The following is a 23,308-nucleotide window of genomic DNA, read 5'->3' as shown; positions in this document are numbered from 1 at the left end:
ATGATAGGAACCAAATGTAAACATCACAAACAGAACTCAGGAGCTTTTGAGCAGAGCAGATTGTCCAAATGATGGTGCTATTACAGAAGAAAAGTCACCTACAGATGTACTTGGCTAGTTGGCTACCATGCTTTAAAGAGACTCTGTAACACAATTTTCAGCCTCATTTCTTCTATTCTACAAGTTCCTATACCTGTTCTAATGTGGTCTGTCTTACTGCAGCCTTTCCTAGTTGCACAGTGGCTGTATTATCTCTGTTATATAATCTAATATTCTTTCCTCTGATGGCTTTGTCAAGCTCAGGCACTCAAGCTGGAATGTACTGCTCTGCTGTGATAGGATAGAAGCTATACACACACTCTCCAGGCCCCCTTCAGGCTCTGTGTGAGTCACAGACTGAGCTCCTCTCAGCCTATCACACGCCATGTCTTTTGTTTGTGAACACTGCCTAAAACTGGCAATTACAAGCCAGGATTGCAGAAGGGAGTGACAGAAACAGCACAGAGGGACCCAGGAGAACATAGTGAATAGAATGGTATGCTTTTTATTGTAAGAATTTTAGAGTACAGATTCTCTTTAATCCTAACTTGCTAGCAAGCTGCTTCTGTGTGGACAGATCACAGACAAATCATTCCAGCCCCCAGCCTGTGTCTGATGACTCTACAAGCAAGGGGAGGGGGGAGAGAAACACTGTGTGTGTAATTACTTATCTTAGTAGCTACGCATTGCTACAGACTATAGCTTGTTTTTTTACAGAGAGGAATTTTTCATCTGGATAATACCATTTATTGGCTAATTTAAAAAAAAAACAAAAAAAACAATATGCTTTCAGGCATTAAGCCTTCTTCACACTCTATTCCCATTGGCTGACAATGTTAGAACATACAATCAGAAGACGGTAGAGAGATCTTGAGGTATTTATGACAAATAGATAAGACCCTTGGTTTAATTAGCTCCTACATAGACTAAAGGTGGCCACTAACGATACAATCTTTTTCATCCAATTTTACCTAATCTATGTAGTATGAGGGTAAACTGAGTGAATATATTGAATGGATAATTTAGGCAGTTGCCTTATATTACACAGAAATGGTAAGGTTGGATGAAAAAGATTGGATGACCTGGGGTGTAACTACAATTAACGGTGTCCCCCTGCAAAAAGGATTGGATGGAGCTGCTTAAGTCCATGGCCCCTCCCCCCCAAGGGACCAGGCAGGAGGCGGGTAGACAAACATTACTGCCACCCCGTACCACCATGTAGAGTAGCGCATGTAATGTTACCTGCTTCCAGTGCAGCGTATCTCCTCTGTGCATCCCAGCATTCTCTCTCTGCCACCATTAACGGCTTCCTATCACATGACCGATGCAAATCACGTGATCAGGAGCTTGTTGAAGAGCAGCTGCTGTGATGTACGAAGATTTGGCAGCACTGGGAGCAGGTAAATATAACGCTCCTTGTGCTACTCTGCATGCAGATGGGAGGAGGAGGGGCCCCCAAAGCCCCCTGCAATCGCAGGGGCTATTGCTATGCCCATGATTGGATCATTAGTGGCAGATCCTGTAAATCCTGCAGAATTTATCCTATTTAGTGTCTGCCCCTGGAGCCTGGAATCAGTTAACTGTATGTTGCTGAGTGGGGAAGGGGGGCACTCAGAGGGGCATCGTGATTACCAGGGGGGACGTGGGCCCCGGTGTAGCGCTGCCACTGGTCCAAACTCTCATTTCTTGCTATAGGGTATCTTGTTATGAGTGATATGATCACTGGAAAGACCTAGTGAGGAGCAGTAGGCTGCTGCCTTCTAATCTTTAGATAGAAGATCTTAAAGAACAAGTGACACCCATGCTAACCTAGAAATAAAAAACACACATATAAGTAGATAAATACTACTTCTACTTACATAACAGATGTATTGTGCTATCCACGTAATGATTCCTGTGGATTTTATAAATGAAAAGCAGAAAATCCTATTCTAGGCAGTGGCCATCTTGCCAAGCTAATGCTGACATCATATCCTCCCTGACTCTTGTTTTCCCCCCTCCCTTCTCTTGCTTATTGTGTATTCATTAGCTGCCCTCCTCCCAGAGTCTTCAGGCACTCCCACTGAGGTGTATACTAACAACAGCACCGTCTTTTTTTATTTACACATCCAATCACTGAGTCACCTCAGCCTTGCTTGTAAACACAAGTAATCAGAGGGTGTTTCTGATAAGCAGCTAGATATGGAAATAAATGGAAGAGGAGGAATATATTATAGCTAAAAAGAACTCCCAGCATTCAACTATTTGGCACTGTTTGGCACTAGGGCCAGTGCTCCTAAAGTATGTGATAACTACAAACCATAACAGCAGAAAAAGTTTTGCAAGTTTTGAATGCAGGATTAGCATCTTTATCATTTAATACACTCAGACCAGTTGCTGTTGAAATTTGATTTTCATGGTGACAATACCGCTTTAATGTACACCGTATGCCTAGTACACACCATACAATTTTATGTTAGATTTACCTGCCAGATAGATAATTTCCAACATGTTGGAAATTATCAATCTAACCATCTATCTGCCGAGCGATTAGGCATTGTTCTACTCAACAGGAGATAACCAGATGACAATGCACCAGAGATAATGACCGGTCTCTACCAGTACTTTACAGAAAATAATCTAATTACAGAAAATCATACAGAAAATCTAACAAAAAATTGTATAGTGTGTAAAGTGTTGGAGAGCACAGAAGTGTTTACAGACTGATGTTAAAGTTAATGCTTTAGCTTCCTCTCCCTGTGCCAGTTTTGCCTTAAGGGATAACGCATACCCTGCGCTCATTCTCAGCCTACATACAGGTGGGAAGCCGGTCTAGGCAACAGCTCAGCTAGTACATTATGCTTACACTGGTGACAAATAGCTGGCTGTGTTGAGATATTCAGAAACAACGTTTTTATATAACAAGTGCTGGATTCTGGGAAGGAGAACGTATATAGCCCGATCGTGATGTATCCTCTCTCTCTACACGTTCCCAATGATAAACAGCTGCAAGTTTTTAAACTACAAATCAGACCGCTAAGGCTTCTGTATCAGGGCCAGCCCTACCATGAAGCAGACTGAATCAACTGATTCAGGGCAGTACTGCAGGGGGCAGCATAAGCTCTACACTCTGCTGATCTTCTTCAGTCACTCCCTCTGCTCTGCTGCTTCTGCCTGACTCAGGGAGCACAGAGCTTGTCTGATGGGAGTCTGTGTGCCGGAACGCAACTTTATTAAATATGCACAGCTCTTTGCTATCCCCGCCTCTTCTCCATGTGCCATTCTACCCTCTGGTTTCTTTGTGCCCCCCAGTGTTTTTCGGGGGGGGGGGGGGGGGGGGGAGGGGGGAGAATCCTCACAAGTTTGCTTCAGGCAGCAAAGAGTCTGCAACCAGCCCTGCTCTGTATCTAGTGGTTTTCAATGTTGATGCATGTGTACTATTATTATTATTATTATGATGAGGATGTTTATATTGGCTTTCCATGAAGCAAGGGGCACAGTTCAAGGTTCTCTTTCCTACAAAGCGGTTTCTAATCTAGCTCCTTCATCCTCGCACTAATTACCAGACACCGTCCTGTGTGTAATCGATGGTCTGCTAACGATCTCCTCACATCTCCCCTAATCACCTCTTCCCACTCACACAGGACTTCTCACGTGCTGACAGACTTCATGCTCAGACCCAACATATAAAAAACACATTCTTTTCATGTATGCATATACAATCTGTCCTAGGCAATTTTGGCTTGTTACTGAACTACCATTGCTTCAGAATAAACTTTGTGTAACCCACATAGAAGTTGGTGCTTCCTTAGGGGCAAACTGGGCTATTGCCCTGGGCCTCATAACCTCCAGGGGGCCTTAAAGTCTCCTTTCTTAACCCATTTGCAGCTTTGACAGAGTTATCTCATTTGAGATAAGTGCCCTGCTTTTGGCCTCATTCGGCAGAATGCATTGCTATCAGTTATCATATTTGCTTTTGTTAACAAGTAATATTATCTTTTTACAATTTGGTCTCCTGGCCAAATAGAATACCACCACGTAAAAGGCGCCTCGAACACTGGCTTTATTTTCTTCTGGGGAAGTGGGCTGAGGCCCACGAAACGTGTTGCCAAGTGCATATTGAAGTATCTTACAAATTCTTTTGAACGTGTCATCGGGGTAAGCCACCTTAAAGGATACCCGAACTGACATGTGACATGATGAGATAGACATGTGTATGTACAATGCCTAGCACACAAATAACTATGCTGTGTTCCTTTTTTTCTTTCTCTGCCTGAAAGAGTTAAATATCAGGTATGCAAGTGGCTGACTCAGTCCTGACTCAGACAGGAAGTGACTACAGTGTGAACCTCACTGATAAGAAATTCCAACTATAAAACACTTTCCTAGCAGAAAATGGCTTCTGAAAGCAAGAAAGAGGTAAAAAAGAGGAATTTCTTATTAGTGAGGGTCACACCGTTGTCACTTCCTGTCTGAGACGGGACTGAGTCAGCCACTTACATACCTGATATTTAACTCTTTCAGGCAGAGAACGAAAAAAAGGAACACAGCATAGTTATTTGTGTGCTAGGCACTGTACATACACATGTCTATCTCATCATGTCACATGTCACTTCGGGTGTCCTTTAAACTTTTTTTATTTTAGTTGCTTTTAACATAGTTTATCATACCCTGGGTGCCTCTTTCTCCCCCTTCATACCACTTTAAACAGTAAGGCACAAGAAAGGCCAGAGCCTGTGTTGCACTTTTGGTGGACCGATCAGATCTCGGGTCTTGTAAAACAATCGTTTCCCCGTCTCTGTGTCCTCGATATGAAAGTCCTCAGAAAGGCATGGAGCAAGTGAGAAAGCTTTATCTCACTCCTTTTCAGAAGCACAAAAGGTATCACTGCTTTATATAACCCTGACCTTTGTAGACATTTGCTGTACTTTACTCCTGGGGAACTCACAAAGAAAACCTATTTCACTGCAAAGGTCACAGTAGTCCTGCTCTGTATATCATATTTATTTTACCAGGCATGTCCGCCGCATACAGTAACACAATTCCCTAGCAAAATTTGTGGTTAAAACCTTTCTTTTTTTTTTAAGCATCGGAAAGAGCAGCAGAGAATTGAAACATTTGGAAGTTATCAGATTATTCTTTAGTATTAAAAAACGGTGCATTGTACATTTGGACATGATGATTTAAGGTGCCCATACATCCAGGGACTTGGCGGCCAATCGGCCGTCTGATTTCGATAATCATTATCGAATAGGATACAAATCTGTGCCACTAAGTGCATGCCCGATCAACGATCAAAGTTTCCATAGTCCACTTGGAAACTTTTAGTCCCAGAGCCTTCTGTCATGCTGCTCCTATGTTTTGGAACTCCTTACCTCAGCAGATCAGGACAGCTCCATCTCTGGACTCCAGACTGGAAACCCACCTGTTCAGTTTGGCATTTTCAGAAATATAACTTTTGTTGTGTGAATACTTCATCCTGCTACCAATTACTGAATCTGAGAGAGCCTAAGTGCTTTGAGTCCTATGGGAGAAAAGCGCTATAGAAACGTTATTGTATTGTATTGTATTTCAGGCCGAGCATGATGATCAGACATGCTGCAGGATGTTGGGCCTTCGTGGTCATTCGGGTGCACGGAAGTAACAACAAGTGATATCAGGATGAGCGACGAAACCCCCAACGCTGTCCCCCCAAATGTTAAATGTGCTCTCCCCCGGCGCACTATACTTTACATGTTCGCATCCACCACTGGCTCCCGACTTCGATGCAATCTGCACGCACGTGCCCCACGTGGTCATGGGCCAACACCTGGGCATGTGGGTGATGTCACACATGCGCTTATGTCACTACGGCAACCATGTTAGGCGCGTGTCTGCGGATTGCAGCGAAGCCGGGAGCTAGTGACGGATGCGAACAGGTAAAGTATACTGCGCCTGGGGGCACATTTAAAGTGAGCCAAAGACGAAGCACCCTAATGTATTTACCATATATATCAGTGGGGACATTAGAGAAAACACCTACCCCTGCTCTCTGTTTCATCTTTCACTGCTCAGCCTGCTTGTTTTCAGCCCTGATAAAATCCCCGACTGAGCATTCAGTCTGGCTTTGCTCAGGAATCATTATAGCTGAGTCTGTCTTCTCTGATGTCTTTTCAAGCCCAAGCCTGCCCCCTTGTGGCTCTGATTTCCTGTTCTGTATACTGCAGCATCAAAGAGAGCTGTGATAAGATGGGAGGAGCTGCTGATGCCGAGGAAGGAGATATTTTTTAATCTATATTTGTTGGTCATAAGAGGTTTTTAGAAATGGTGATTTCATTTTGCACACAGCCCACTAAATAATATGCTTTTCTGATGAACTGTGTTTTGCATGGAGTTTTAGTAAAGTAACACACAAAAACGGCACACAAGAGCGACGAAAATACCAGGTATAGTATTTATTTTGTAAAATCTATCGGGGGATATGTTTATTTTGTGCCAAAGCGTTCATCTCTGGTTTCCTTTAACATTAGGGGCGACAGTGTTGGGCCGGCAAGGGGGCGGATACAGCGTCACAAGGCTGATTCAGGATCAAGTTCAGCATGAAGTTGATCAGAAATCGGCCTGCAGTGTATGAACGAGCAACAGATCTCTCTTCGATCAGAGAGAGATCTGTCTCTTGATCGATCTGCCCATACATCATCTGATGTCTGGGCACCTCGTTTCATTCAATTGTGCGCTTTGGGCCCATTCACATTCAATTATTCCCGTCCTTTAAATTGACACAGTTCTGATTTTCAAATATTAAGATGACGGAAAACAAATGACGATAGAGAGGACCAGTATGGTTTGAACTATAAAACTATTCCTTTTCATTTTGATTTCTTTGTGGTATGCATGACTAGGGGTGTGGCAAAGGCGTGGCTAGGGGTGTGACAGGGGCATGGCCAGAGGGTGTGCCATGGGTGTGTCTTAAAGGTGTCCCTATTTCTTATCTCAGAAAGTTGTGAGTTATGTGGCTGGAGTTGGACATTAAAGGTCATTATGCAGGAAGAGAGCACTGATACCGTCTTTAAACAGGTCAGCGGTATAGGCATGGCAATAATCATCAGTACAAGGTTATCATGCATACTGCTGGGTCCATGTCGTGCATGCAAGTTGTATACAGAGTAGATGGACATTGGACGATGTTATATCTTACGATTACTCTGTTCCCAGCCTCAGACAGGCTTCACTCCTCCATCTGGGCTATCATTAGGATTCAGCATAGCGGCCGTTCTTGTGTATGGCCCTCCTGCCGTCTATGCAGTGTCCGCAGGCCCCAGAGGCTGGTGGCAGAGCGAGATAATCGGCATGTCTTATGTCTGGACAGAACTCAGCTGTTTCTTCTTTGATGAAGCCTCTGAAGTCTTAACCGTGAAGACGTTGATGTGCCTTAATATTCCGTTACGAGTCGCCTGTCCCGCTGCCCGCATCATTCACCGCATAGTCCCCCTCTGACAGCTCCTAACACCCGGCTCTAATGACTTTCCCACTATTATGCTTAAAGTTCTGATAACAAAAAAAAATTGTTTCTAAGGAGAGACTTTCATTTTTTTAACGTTTTTAGATGGAGTTTTGAGATGGTAAAGTTCCCTGTTTAAAGGGGGTTGTAAATATCCAAAATTTAAAAATTGCCAAAAAATAGTGCCCCAAAAACATATTTAACCCCTTTTTTTCTAAAATAGGTCCATTATATTCCTCCATTTTTTTTACCTGGTCTGGAAACCTTTGCCTAACTGCAGGAACTGTGCAGTGCCAGCGGGATTGTGGGATTTTTTTTAAGCTACAGGAACAAGCTTATCTCAGCACGCAAATAACAGAAAGCTTCCTATTTCGGATAAGATGAGGACACTATGACCAGAAGGTAAATCTAACAGTGCACATAACAAAAATATCAGGATATAGTAGTTTTACCGATATTCTACTACCGTCTTTTCTGGGCACCCAAATTTCAAGGCGCCCTTTTTGGATGTGCCCATGTAGCTTGGGCACTGACCAGGGGTGCAGCAATCACCCCTGTGACCCCTGCCATCGCGGGGGGGGGGGGGGGGGCAGAGGCTTTGGGGGCCCTTCCCATGCTATCATCTTTGCAAAGGGGGCCCTATTAAAGAGGAACTCTAATGAAAATAATGTAATAAAAAATTACTTACTTTTTACAATAATTATGTATAAATGATTTAGTCAGTGTTTGCCCATTGTAAAATCTTTCCTCTCCCTGATTTACATTTTGACATTTATCACATGGGGACATTTTTACCACTGGCAGGTGATGTCAGTGGAAGGAGATGCTGCTTGCTTTTGTGGCAGTTATTTCCCACAATGCAACAAAGCTCCCACAGTGTGATGTCAGTACCTCAGTGCTGTGAGGCGCTGACATCATTTGTGGGAGGGGTTTCACCACAAAATCAGCCATACAGCGCCCCCTGATGATCCGTATGAGAAAAGTAATAGATTTCTCATGGGAAAGGGGGTATCAGCTACTGATTGGGATGAAGTTCAATTCTTGGTTACGGCTTCTCTTTAAGTCTGGTTACGACACTGGTACTGACTGCCCTGTCTGATGCCGGGTGCTAGAAAGAGGGCCAGAATTTCACAGGAACACAACCGATGCTTTCTGAAACCCTTTCCTATACCAGCTAAACAACGTTTGTGAGAAGATATCACAGCTTCGTCTCATGGGGGTTATCAGGCCGTTTTACAAACAAACAGAAGAAGAAAGTTTATATTAACAGGACCGTTTCTTTCCTGGAGATGTCTTCATCTTTGTTGTCTTTCTTGTGTTTTGCGATCAGGCTGGTGTCGCGGTTGCCGCGGCCTGGCCGCCTCTCCTGGGCTTTGGTTGAAATCATCTCTTTTCATTTTGCGTCTCTTTCTCTTATTTTCGCTGTCTCGGCTTCGGGGCCCGTGTGTAGCCAGGAATGAAACAGAATCATTTTCTGCTTTGGTTGCTGCAGTGTAAACAGAAGCGTCCCCTTCCCGACCCCCCCTCTTCATGTAGACTTTGTATGTTTCACGGATGGTTAAGGACGCGCCACGTTACCGCCAAGACATGTGACAAGTCGGGAGGAAAAAAACACTCGCCTGCTGGTGACTGGCAGCCGGAATAAGATGCCCACTGACGGAACAATTTTCAGCAAAGAATCAACCAAGCGATCGGATAAATGTGATCGGATTGGTACAAAATTAACTTTGTTGATATCCCAAATCGATCAGAAAAACATTTTTTTCTATTTGGCAGTGATGGATAGGATGTAAAGAAATCATAGAAACTGTCACTTGCATACCTCAATGTTAACTCTTTCAGGCAGAAAAAGAAAAAAAGGAACACAGCCTATTTATGTGTACGCATACCTCCCAACTTTTTGAAATGAGAAAGAGGGACACTTAAGCCACGACCATGCCACGCCCCTGATCACGCCCCCGCCACACCCCTGGTCACGCATACCATAAAGATTTCATAAGAAAAATATGTTGTTTTATTATTCAATCCACACTGGTCCTTTCTATCCTGGTTCATTTTCCTTCATATTAACATTTTAAAATTAGTAATATATCAATTTAAAGGATGGGAATAAAGTTTGGAGTCAATCAAACACATTTTTTAGTAGAGAACTACATATATTTACATAGAAAGAGGGACAAAGTCCTGCAAGAGGGACAAATGAGGAGGAAAGAGGGACAGAGGGACAGGGCTCCCAAAGAGGGACTGTCCCTCTGAAAGAGGGACAGTTGGGAGTTATGTATATGGTTGGCACTGTACATACACACCTCTATCTCATTATGTCACATGTCATCTCAGGTACATTTTAGGCTAGTTTGACATATTAAGCGGTGCAATTTTCCTGCAGCAAGTGAGCCTCAGGGCAAGACAATCGCACCACACCATTCCCCCATGCCCATTACCCTGCAGCAGAGTGCGCCGACAGGGTAATATGCGCCATGCCGCTCCACCCCCCTCAGTGACGTTTTTGGCAGCGATTTTGGATCACTAAAAATCACAAATGATTCCAAAAATCACTTTAACAATGTATTTAAATGATGGAGAACCCTCTAGTGCGATTAGGGTTAATCACAATTGCAGGACATGCAGCATTTTGAGAGCGTTTGAAAAACGATTTTGAAGCAATTTGGGCGCCAAGCATTTTACACACATAAAGTTAATTATACTTACCAGGTGTACTGATGTCCTGCTTCCGCCCGTAGCCCCGCCCCCCACAGAAGAGAACACAGGCGCTTCTCTGATTGGTCCTAGAGAAGCACCTATGACCTTTTCCATCAGGGGGCGGGGCTACAGACAGAAACTGGACATTGGACATTGGGACACCTGGTAAAATTGGGACACCTGGTAAAAAAACAAAAACTAAACACTAACCTTAAAACACTAAGTTAACATCTCTAAACACTAAGTTAACTGTACAGCGCTTCAAAACGGAGTGCAACTCGATTACAATCACCCAGGGAATTAGGCCTGAACGATTTTAGGAAAAATTGAATTGAGCGATTTCTGTCCGAAATCGTGATTTCGATTTGATTCACGTTTTCCTTCAAATCAAACATCCCCCCATGCACCTCTGTCCCCGTCTCACTTTGTACGCCCTCTGAGTCTCTCTCTGTGCCCCCTGTGTCTGTGCCCCCTTTGTGTGTCTCTCTGTGCCACCTTTGGGTCTCTCTGTGCCCCCTCTGGGTTTCTCTTGCTCCTTTGTGTCTTTGTGCCCACTCTAGGTCTCTCTGTGCCCCCTCTGTGTCTCTCTGTACCCACCCTGTGTCTCTCTGATTCTCTCTCCGTGCCCCTTCTGTCCCCCAAGCTGCGGCAGTGCTGGACATACCTTCCACCACGAGTCCAGCGATGCCCATCTATCCACTTCGCCTCCTGCAGGCTCTAATGCACGGCATCATTCCTGTATGTCATGTGACATACAGGAACCAGGAAGTATGCCGTGCACAAGAGCCGGCAGACGGCAATAGAGGACGGACAGCGTTGGACTTGTGTCAGAAGGTATATCCAACACTGCCGATGCTGCAGGCCGCACGTGACGGGACTTGGGGGAAGTTTGAAGCCGCTTCTTCAAACTTCCCCATGCGGAAATAATGTCTTCACGGAAATCGACGCTTTGAAGATTCTGAAATTGTGATCTTGGTGATCGTGATTTCAGTGTAAATTCGGTTTATCTTATGGGCCTACTAGGAATTGCTGCACACAGCGCTGGCGGGATTTAGAAGCTGTGCAGCGATTCCTAGTGGGTTCAATCATAAAAGTTTCTACTGTGCCATTTCTGAGTGCAGTTCTTCTTCCAGCCTGCTGGTGGCGTTCTCTTGTATCCATTCCTGTTATTGTAACTCCTGTATAGAGGAATCGGTGCTTTTGAGGACAACAGGGCTCCCCCAAGGACCGATGTCAAGTAAATTCACTTTTGGAGAGTTAATATAGGCAGACAATACAGCACGGGGCCAGAAAGATGACCTAATATTCCCATTTCATGCTCTGGAACGCCCCGCTGCGCCCACCAACGCGAAAAGAGACTTTCTCCATCCCCTAAAGAATTCCAATTACACACAGATACCAGCGTAATTATACCGTTCACCATGTTCTCTGCTGTGGGCTAAAAAATGCTTTAAAATATTCTGAATTATTCAAGATATTAACATTGTTTTTATCCTCCATTTTTTCCCCCGTTGGCAGAATGTTCCGCGCGCTCTCGCCTGGTTTTTTTTTTATGGTGCATACTGGATTTTTTTTTCTTTGCGCTGCGTCAGTCAGGCTAGAAGGTATAATTATGTGGTCGTTTATAAGCGTTTAGCGGTAGAAGGAGGGGTCAAGCGGGCGGCGGTGACTCAATCACATGCAAATGGCGCTGTTTGTTATGCAGCTCTCTGTTGCGGCTTTGCGAAAACTGCAGAGTTAATGTTTTCCAGCGAGATTGTTCTAAAGGGTTCTGTGGTGCGAGCAATATGGAGACTGGCAGGTTGCCGGGTGACCATGCTGATCTCGTGACTTCAAATACTAGTGGACTTCAGCTAAGTTGCCACTCTAGATTTTTCTCAGCTGAAGCAGAGGTTTTCGGTTGTTTGGGCTGGAAATGCAAAGCTAACCACCTGACGTAGGAACATGGATCCAGCGACAGCTCTCTAACGATGAAAACTCCACGTTTTATCTTCTGGCCAGCGGGTACGAACGGTGTCATGCAATGTTATGTTACACGATGTCCGCAAACGGTAAGTCAAGCGAGCGATTGTGGTACTTTGCAAGTCGTCAAGGATCTTAAAGGACACCCGAAGCGAAAATAAACTAATGAAGTATACAATTGTGTCTATCTTCCTTCTCCTAAAAATGACTTTTTTAAGATATTCCACAGTTTTATTTTATAATTAAATCTACTTTTTAAGTTTTAACTGTTTTATTGTTTTTGCTCAATGACACATTCATTGAAGTATGCCAGAGCTAAAATCTATGAACTATTGGACCTTTTTATCTCTTTCCTGCTCTCAGAAGCCATTTTCTGCTAGGAGAGTGTTTTATAGTTGGAATTTCTTATCAGTGAGGGTCACACTGTAGTCACTTCCTGTCTGAGTCAGGACTGAGTCAGCCACTTACATACCTGATATTTAACTCTTTCAGGCAGAGAAAGAAAAAAAAAGGAACACAGCATAGTTATTAGTGTGCTTGGCACTGTACATACCCATGTCTATCTCATCATGTCACACGTCACATGTCACTTTGGGTACTCTTTAAAGATCTTCTCCACCGTGACAGTTGTTATCACATTGTTAATAGACCCTGCAAGGGATGCAGCCGCAGGGAGGCCCAGAAACCACAGGGGACCCTGTCCTGAGATACTGACAACTAAGGGCAATGAGAGAAAAAAACTTTCTGCTCTCTGCACAATTGTTCTAATGACTGCATCTCCTCAGCCACTAATAAGGAATCATACAAAGATTTGTACAGTCCCTATTCTGTGTGCAGCATGTTCTTGTGTACAGAGCTCCACCCCCAGTCTCTCTACCCCCTTCCCAAGTGCTGTGTACTGTAGTGATGCTGGAGAAGTCTGCAGAGCCAGTTTTGCTCCATCAGAGATGGACAGAGTGAGTGTAATAAGATGTGGTTGGGAGCACACTCGTCTGTCGGTTTTCTGTATATGTTTTCTGAACACCAAGTTTGTCTGTATGTGTGAAAACATGCACATTTTATCACAGAAGCTAATGTAATTGATAGAGGAAATGCATGCAATGGGTTGGGGGGATGGGGCAGGAGGGGGCCCCATCCAAAGCTTCTCAGGGGGGTCCAGTGAGTTCTAATTGTGCCTCTGATCACCGCGCGACACTTTAGCGTCCAGTGTTGGCTGCACTTGCAGATCATTCACCAGGCAACCTAGGCAGGTGCCTGGGGCCTAGTGGGTGTGATGGGGCCCACCAGCCACCTTCTATGACCTGTCTTTTTACTTCAGCTTACCCAAAGAACCACAAGGGGGTGGCGACTCTACTAGCTTGCCTAGGGCCCTGTTACATATTAATGCCTCTCTGTGTGTGGCCACTGGTTCCAGCACTACACTCTGCTCTCGGTTATGAGAGTCGCAGCAATACTGGCATTTTATTTTTACTGTAAATATATTTGACAGGCGGGTTTGAATGCTAAAATAATGGTTTTGCCTGCAGTTTAGCGTTGAAGGAGAAGCGTTAGTATTCTTATGGGTACCGCCGCTTACATTGTGTTTTTCTGCGTGGCTAGCTCAGTTACTCATATCATTTACCGAGCGCTTCCGCTTCTTTCCTGTTGATATTCTGCATTTTAATAAAGCCTGAGATTTACAGCCGCCTCTCCAAACACCGCTGGTAGGAAATGTTCCCGGCGAGTTTCTGCCGCGCCGCACAAGGCAACGAAACGCGTCCGGCGCGCCCGGGCTTCATTCTGAGCCGTTTCCCAGCCATATCCTCTCCTCTAATTACCGAACGATTCTCCAGCCGCTCTCCCTGGCCCGCCTCAGCCCGGGCTCCCGGAGTCTCTAGCTGAAATCAAATATAAAACCTGATAAATGTGCTCAATATGGCAAAACTTCCCAGCCCAAATGAGGTGTGAATTGATGCCCCGCTCTGTATGCTGACACACTGTTATCGGCAGACAAAGACAGAAAACTAAAAACTTTCTATGTCCTGCGTAAGATGCGATATCCGACCTCATCAGCAGGAGGAAACCAACAGGAATATATTTCTAGGAAAAGAAAGACGGCCACAATCTGTCCAAACTGTCTCCTGCCCCCCTCTGGTCAAACTACTTCCTTTCCCACCCATGCTGAAGAAACTACTTCCTGCCCCACCTACTCTGCTCACACTGCTTCTTCCCCTACCTACTCTGCTCAAACTACTTCCTGCCCCACCCACTGTGTGCAAAGACCCACCGACTATGCCCTAGTTACTTCCTGCCCCACCCCCTTCTGGCTTGACTTCCTGCCTCCTCCTCTATGCCCAAACTATCATATGCCCCACCCACTTTACACAAAGTATTTCCTGCACCTCCCTGTGTCCAAACAACTTCCTGCCTCACCCACTCTGACCAAACTACTTCCTGCCCACACACTCTGCTCAAACTATTTCCTACCCCACCCACTCAGACCAAACTACCTCCAGGCCTAACCACTCCACTCACTGTCTTAACTGCATCCTGCCCGACCCACTGTGCCCAAACTACCTGCTGCACCGTTTTGTTTAAACCACCTCCTTCCTCATTCACTGTGTCCAAACTATCTCCATAGGACAGTACATGCAGCCTCCCCTCTCCATAGGACAGTACATGCAGCCTCCTGCCTCTCCTCCCCTCTCCATAGGACAGTACATGCAGCCTCCTGCCTCCCCTCTCCATAGGACAGCATATGCAGCCTCCTACCTCTCCTCCCCATAGTACAATACATGCAGCCTCCTGCCTCTCCGCTCCATAGTACAGTACATGCAGCCTGAGCCTCCTGCCTCTCCGCTCCTCTCCATAGGACAGTACATGCAGCCTCCTGCCTCTCCTCCCCTCTCCATAAGACAGTACATGCAGCCCCCTGCCTCTCCTCCCCTCTCCATAAGACAGTACATGCAGCCTCCTGCCTCTCCTCTCCATAGGACAGTACTTGCAGCCTCCTGCCTCTCCTCTCCATAGGACAGTACATGCAGCCTCCTGCCTCTCCTTCCCTCTCCATAGGACAGTACATGCAGCCTCCTGCCTCCCCTCTCCATAGGACAGTACCATGCAGCCTCCTGCCTCTCCTCTCCATAGGACAGTACATGCAGCCTCCTGTCTCTCCTCTCCATAGGACGGTACATGCAGCCTCCTGCCTCTCCTCTCCATAGGACGGTACATGCAGCCTCCTGCCTCTCCTCTCCATAGGACAGTACATGCAGCCTCCTGCCTCTCCTCCCCTCTCCATAGGACAGTACATGCTGCCTCTCCTCCCCTCTCCATAGGACAGTACATGCAGCCTCCTGCCTCCCCTCTCCATAGGACAGTACATGCAACCTCCTGCCTCTCCTCCCCTCTCCATAGGACAGTACATGCAGCCTCCTGCCTCTCCTCCCCTCTCCATAGGACAGTACATGCAGCCTCCTGCCTCTCCATAGGACAGTCCATGCAGCCTCCTGCCTCTCCATAGGACAGTCCATGCAGCCTCCTGCCTCTTCTCCCCTCTCCACAGGACAGTACATGCAGCCTCCTGCCTCCCCTCCCCTCTCCATAGGACAGTACATGCAGCCTCCTGCCTCTTCTCCCCTCTCCATAGTACAGTACATGCAGCCTCCTGCCTCCCCTCTCTATAGGACAGTACATGCAGCCTCCTGCCTCTCCTCCCCTCTCCATAGTACAGTACATGCAGTCTCCTGCCTCCCCTCCCCTCTCCATAGGACAGTACATGCAGCCTCCTGTCTCTCCTCTCCATAGGACAGTACATGCAGCCTCCTGCCTCCCCTCTCCATAGGACAGTACATACAGCCTCCTGCCTCTCCTCCCCTCTTCATAGGATTGATTGTTTCACAGTTCAGGTGACAACCTAATAGTTAACTATAAAAAGTTATCTTCAACTTTTTGCTTTGTGTTTGTGTGGGTGTCGGGCGAGCAGATATTTAGGATAATACAAATGGTGCAGTAAGCGGAGTGATGATAAGGCGTGGAACATACCGAGTCTGCTTCACTCTCATGAATAAAACAAAAGAAAAAGGAACATTTCCTCTTAATCACTGAATCTCTAAGTCAAATAAAATCTGTTGCTGGATGGGAACCATATGTCGGGAATCTGCTTCCCTACTAAACTGAGACAAGGTGTTGGCTGACACACCAGCCATGCGCATCGCTTTACCGAGCACTTCTATCTATCTCCCCGATATTGTGATGTAATATACTTCCCAGGCCGCTAGACTTCTGCAGATTCTTATATGCAAAATAAAAGAGATGACTTCATATCCTGGTGTAACAGGAAGCGGGCAAATCTCAGTGGTGTACCTATGTTATTCAACGCCTAGCGCTTTACAGTGTCCACTGCGCTTTGTACTGTTTGGCCGGGAAGGAGGGGCGGGGTTGGTGAGTGCACACACACACGGCGCCATGACTACAAGGACGCGACTTTGGCACCCCAGAATGGCACTCCAATCGGAGCGGTATGCCCCTTCTGACACCATCTTGGTACACCACTGGGTAGCTGTAACTTCTAATGCCGACACCCGGCGCCATCCATAGCTGCAAGCATTCCGGTCTATCGAGGAGACATATGTGCCCGTATGCCAAAAATAAGGGCTTCACTCCTAAATTACTCCAAAGTTAGCATGGGACCCCCTCCTGCCATCCACCCCATGTGGCTGATAAAACACACCTACACACCCTTCCCCTGGCACCATCTCCCAGTCCCCAAATAGCAAAGTAGCACTGTGGAGCAGTTTTATCTACCTGCTCCAGTGATGTGTAGTGTCTGATCTGTTCTTCCAAGCAGCTGCATGCTCTGTGCTTTCACGTGACATGTATTCAGAGCCAGAGGTATGCAGCACAGAGAGTGTGTATGTCAGGAACATGAGAGGAGACCCCAAGCAGCAGCACTGGTGCAGGTAAATATTATATTAAACATCTCCACTGCACTACTCTGCAGAAAGGAGTGGGCCCTGCACTAATCTGCAGAAAGGGGGTGGAGTACCCCCGTGGTCGCTATAGTTATGCCACTTAGTTTGAGGCTGTTCAGTTAATGTTAAACCTTTGTCCTCCGATATAGACTATGTTTTACATTTTGGCCCTTTACATTACTTGAGTTTGGCACCCCTGACCTATCAACCCAAAACTCTGAAACTGCTAGATACACAAAAGTTATTGGAGGGTTTTGGTGATCCTTGTAGTGACCTTGTACTCCAGAATACCTAGATAAACAGAGAGACCAGGAGCCCAATGGTGCAGTATCGTTAATAAATGGGAAGTTGTAAGTTTATACAGCTATACTGACAAGAGTGGGTAGCAGATCCCTGCAGCCACCGTATAAGCCAGCAGGAAATTAACTGCCCCTGCTTGGTTTTCCAGATCCTGCCAGAAGCTGGATGCATAGCTCCCAACTGTCCCTCTTTCGGAGGGACAGTCCCTCTTTGGGAGCCCTGTCCCTCTTTCCTCCTTCCTCCTCATTTGTCCCTCTTTCAGGACTTTGTCCCTCTTTCTTTGTAAATATATATTTATGTGCTGAAAAATGTGTTTAATTGACTCTAAACTTTATTCCTATCCTTTAAATTGATATATTTCTTATTTTCAAATGTTAACATGAATATGAAACAGGATAGAAAGGACCAGTGTGGTTTGAGTTATATAAATCAACATATTTTTCTTATGAAATCTTTATGGTATGCGTGACTAGGAGTGTGATGGGGCGCGATCAGGGGTGTGGCAGGGGCGTGGCTGAAGTGTCCCTCTTTCTATCTCATCTCAAAACGTTGGGAGGTATGGATGGTCACTCTTCTGGGTTTTTCATTTTTAGGTTAAAAAAAAAAACCCTTTCCTCCAAACGAGGTTTATTTGGACGTTCGTAAGGAGGGAGATGCCCAAGTGTAAAAATGTATATAAACTTCTAGTTAAAATAAGAATGAGAGGTAATCTCTTATCTGATCAGAGGCGCCCATATCTGACTCACCTGGCTGCAATGCACTGTGTATTGTCCTGAGGAAGCAGGCTAGTAGCCGTGAAACGTGTTGTCTATTTTGTGTTTTGAATAAATACTTTCTCCAGTACTGCGGGCGGAGTTACAGAGTGACGTAGTACATTTTTTACGTGCGTCTTATGCGTCACGCAAGGATTATGCCGGTGGTGTACTTTTGAGCTAAGGCAGTTTGGCGTCACGCGTAACCTTTTACAGAACTAACGCGGACACTCTCAGGTGCCACCCGAATTTTTAGCGGCGGTGCACGTGGACGGGAGTGGGACTTTAACATATGCAGGCAGCCACTTGGGAGCTAAGCCAGCCTGTTGGAGTCTGTAACCCCCTGTTTGCATACCAGAACTCACTACTGGATCCAGTCTGGAGAGTGTCCGTGAAGCTGAAGGACTAGCCAGAGAGGTGATGGGGGGGGGGGTCGGGCTCACACCCCTGTAGGTGTATATAGGTCATTTGTGACCTCAACATCTGGTGAGTGGAACGCCAACAGAGACTGTTGTCCATTTATGTGACCTGATTATTGTGCCTTGGACATTTGTGTTTTGAATGTGGAGCGCAGCCTAGGATATTTTGACCTTTCCAGTACTACTGGTGTTTTTGTAGTCAGAAGAGGTAAGAGATTACCTTTTATTCTTATTTTAACTTTTTTAGAAGTTCATAAATATTTTTACGCTTGGGCACCTCCATCCTTATCAGTATCTTAGGGTTGCCAGGTGTCCGGTTTTACACCGGACAGTCCGGTTTTTGTGCGCTGTGTCCAGTGTAAAAAAACATGCTAAACCGGGACAATTAAGTTGTCCGGTTTTAGAGCCCCCCCGCAGCGCAGGAGGAGAACAGCGCAGCAGAGAGAGAGCTGGGAGCAGCGGTGGAGAAGGGGGGCAATCCCCCCCCCTTCCCTCACCTTAGGGTGCTCTCTCTCCCCCGCTGTCTCCTCCAATATGATGTGCAGGGCTGGGGAGTGGCTGCAGGCGGAACTTACCTCTGTGTCGCTCCAGCGCCGGAAGTTCGGGTCCCGCAGCCGCTGAGAATCTATGTACTCTGTAATGTGCTGCAGAAGATGTCAGTGCGATATACTGTAAATACTATAAATTTTTTTTAAAAAAAGCCCATTGCTTAGCCCCACTCTACATAAAAGTGCGCTTCTGACTCCGCCCCTAACTCCACCCCTAACTCCACCCCCTGTCCGGTTTTCTCCATCAGCCGACCTGGCAACCCTACAGTATCTGGATACACAAACGTTTTTGGTTGCTATATACGGAAGTGGGTCTGCGAAGGGGAGCCACAAGAAAGTTGGTCTGGCGTAAGAAAAGGTATAAATTCAGCCTCGACAACAAGAGCAAGTAACTGTGGCCAATTCAGCACGCCTTCTTGTAAAAACTCTGAACTAAGAGCAGCAGCTGCAGGAGGGAAGCAGTGGAAGGGGGTGGGGCCAGCCATTCTCCGCCCCCTCTTTAGCACCAGCCCCCTCTAGGCACATGCTTGCCTTGCCTGCCTATGGGTAAATCCAGGCCTGGCTCCAATATAGCTTTATTTTATTTAGTATCTTACAGATGCTTATTCGTGAACACATTTCTTTAATCCCAGGATCCTAATGAAAAGCTCGCTGGGTGATTTTCTCCCCGGGCTTCCTGCAGAAGGTGTTTGCCGGCTCCATCATAACAAGCCTTTGATGTTTCCCGGAAAGCGCGGCGAATCGGACAGAGGCAGGTAGATAACTGTGCATTGTTTTGGCAACGCTTTTACTACGGTAATTTTGATGCTAACTAATATTGACATTTTCATCATGGCTTAATAGCGGGAAACTGGAAAATATTGCAGAGATAAAAGAAAACTATATCGTTATTTCTCTTGGTGGGTTATGAACTGAAAAAACAACCAAAAAAAACAGATCAGTCGTCGGCTGAGTTTCAAACACAATATACTTCACAACAAATCATTCCGTATTCCTGCATTATGTATCTTAACGCCCTCTGAGAAGTCTCCAGCGAGGGAGTGTATGGAGATATATTTTATACGTAGAGATCCCCACGCTCAGCTGCCAGCAGTTCCCAATGGTTTGTGAGGGAGCATTATATGTGCATTAGTATTATTATATTTGTATAGCATTGATTTATTTTTTTTGCAGCGCTTTATGGAGAACACCGACAGATCCACATCTCTAAGGTCTTTCACACACGGACAGCGCACTTGCTGTGCAGTTCAGCTGACGATTTGCTGAAGAATAAGTGCTATCCAGTTGCTGTGCAACCAAAGGACAGTGTTTGTTGCCACATATATGTTGGTGGTTGGCTTGCGGTGTGGTTACCGTGATGAACTGATACATGTAACTGATGCCCCAGTGCCGGCGTTACCATATGGGAAACCTGGGAAATAGCCCCAGGTCCCTGAGCCATCTACCGGCTACCAAAAGATCCCAACTCCTCACACCCCATACAGTGATCAGAAGGCTTAACTGCCTACCAGAAGATGCAAACTCTAGAGTCAGTGCGGTCTTCACACCCCATAGAGTGATCAGAGAGCGTACAGCCCACCAGAATAACCCCACTCTGAGGTTAGTGGGGTCCTCACATTCCCATACAGTTATCAGAGGGCCCACTGCCCAGCAGGATTTCTCCACTCTGGAGTCAGTGAGATCCCACACCCCCATATGGTGTTCAGAAGGCCCACTGCCCATCACAAGATCTCCTCTCTGAGGTCAGTGGGGTCCTCACACCATCATACAGTGATCAGAGGGCACACTGTCCACCAAAAGATCTCCACTCTGAGGTTAGTGGGGTCCTCACATTCCCATACAGTTATCAGAGGGCACACTGCCCAGCAGGAGTTCTCCACTCTGGAGTCAGTGAGATCCCACACCCCCATATGGTGTTCAGAAGGCCCACTACCCATCAGAAGCGGTCCTCTCTGAGGTCAGTGGGGTCCTCACACCCTATACAGTGATCAGAGGGCACACTGTCCACCAGGAGTTCTCCATTCTGTAGTCAGTGTGGTCCCACACGCCCATATGGTGTTCAGAAGGCCCACTGCCCATCACAAGATCTCCTCTCTGAGGTTAGTGGGGTTCTCACATTCTCATACAGTTATCAGAGGGCCCACTGCTTAGCAGGAGTTCTCCACTCTGGAGTCAGTGAGATCCCACACCCCCATATGGTGTTCAGAAGGCCCACTGCCCATCAGAAGATCTCCTCTCTGAGGTCATTATGGTCCTTACACCATCCTACAGTGATCAGAGGGCCAAACCGCCCACCAGAAATTTCCCATTCTTCAGTCAGTGGTGTTCTCACACCCCATACAGCCATTAGAGGGCCCACAACCCACCAGGAGATCTCCATTCTGGAATCAGTGAGGTCCCATACCCCCACATGGTGTTCAGAAGGCCCACTGCCCACCAAGAGATCCCAAATCTGAAGGTCCCATACCCCCACATGGTGTTCAGACGGCCTAGTGCCCATTACGTGATCTGCAGTGGACCTGTGGTGCCCACCCACCCCATACAGTGTCCATAAAGCTCTCTTTATCGTTTCTGCATTGGTGATGATACATCTGAGGCAGGTACTGTTACAGACCTTCTAGAGGTGACCCAAAGACCCTCATTAGATCATGAGCTTGATTCACAAAAGAGTGCTAACTGTTAGCACGGCCGTTTTCGTGCGAATTTTAGCATTGCGCGCGATCGCGAATTTTCGTGCGAAACGTTAACGTTTTCGCGCGCAAATGTGAATTTTACCGCGAAATCCATATCGTTTTCACGTAAAAAATTTGCGATCGCGCGCAATGCGAAAACGGACGTGCTAACAGCACTCTTTTGTGAATCAAGCCCCATGTTTGATAATATCCTAAGGGCTTGATTCACAAAGCCGTGCTAACTGTTAGCACACTTGTGATAAGCCCCTTATCACGCCTAAACTCCGTTTAGGCGTGATAAGTTCTGATCACGTGCAAAGTTCCGCAGCGCGCTGCATGGTGCGCGCGAAGTGCCCATTCAGCTCTATGCAACGTTTCGCACGCATTCACGCTGTGCGCACGCAAAGTTTTGCGCGCGGGACTTTGCGATGTGATTCGCAAAATGGTGCTAACCTACTTAGCACCCTGCTTATCACGCCCAAAGGTGCTAAGTAGGTTAGCCCTAAGTGTTGCTCTCTCTGTGGGCTTGATTCACAAAGCAGTGCTAACTGTTAGCACGCTTGTGAAAAGCCCCTCTTCACGCCTAAACTGGGTTTAGGCACGTAAAAATGAACTTGTGCGCAAAGTCCCGCTTGCAAAACATTGCGCGCGCAAAGCGCGGTGCGCGTGAAACATCGCATCGCGGTGCGACAAAAACGGCGCACCCGATACGCCTATAAGGTAATATGGGGTGCGACTTTAACGTCGCACTATGCAACATTAAGGTCGCACCGCATGCGACCTTATAGGCGCATCAGGTGCGCCGTTTTCATCGCACAGCGATGCGCTGTTTTCATCGCACCGCGATGCGACGTTACGCGGGCACCACGACTTTGTGCGCGAGTTCATTTTAAAAATGGCGCTAACCTAGTTAGCACCCTACTTTACACGCCCAAAGTCTTTAGGCGTGCTAACTAGGTTAGCACCGCTTTGTGAATCAAGCCCTTAGTGTCACTCCTAGCACAGGTTAGACGCAAACCCACAAATCTGCTGCTTCCTCAGCAGCCAGGCTCTGTATGTCGGCTGTGGACAGAGTGGGACTAGCACAGAGTTTGTCAGGCTGCTCAGACTGCAGAGCAGCGAGGGAACGCTGACTCAGGCCAGAGACGCACGCTCTCTGATAATCTCCTCAGTCAGCTTGCGTTTGTCAGCAGCCAGAAGGTGAAGCAGTTGTCTCCGGTGATGCACATCTGTCTGCAGAGCAGCTCCAAAGCAATTATCAGGATTCTGCTTCTCCCATAGAGATCATTAAGTTAGCAGCAAGGAAGGTCGAGTAATTACAGAGTGGGGTTCTTATTAGGCTCCAAGAGAGTTTCGGGTTAAGCTAAGGTCATTGGATAAGGTGAGGAGTTCTATTAGGGCAACCAGGAGTCCATGTCATAAGTTACTTACAACTTAAAGGACCACTATCGGGAAAAATGTTACATTTAAAATACTAGACAACACAAATAAAAAGTACATTTCTCCCA

The 23,308-nt window shown here is 46.5% G+C and overlaps 1 protein-coding gene across 1 annotated transcript in view; it reads right to left on the bottom strand.

The window, feature by feature from the left end:
* Nucleotides 1-23,308, bottom strand: part of LSAMP (limbic system associated membrane protein) — an 814,836-nt gene that overhangs the window by 223,993 nt on the left and 567,535 nt on the right. The window lies entirely within an intron of this gene.

Source organism: Hyperolius riggenbachi, chromosome 2 (genome assembly GCF_040937935.1).
Source record: "Hyperolius riggenbachi isolate aHypRig1 chromosome 2, aHypRig1.pri, whole genome shotgun sequence".
In the NCBI taxonomy this organism is placed as follows: Eukaryota; Metazoa; Chordata; class Amphibia; order Anura; family Hyperoliidae; genus Hyperolius; species Hyperolius riggenbachi.
Note: the sequence above shows the minus strand (reverse complement) of the source record. Positions and strands in the feature narration are given on the sequence as shown.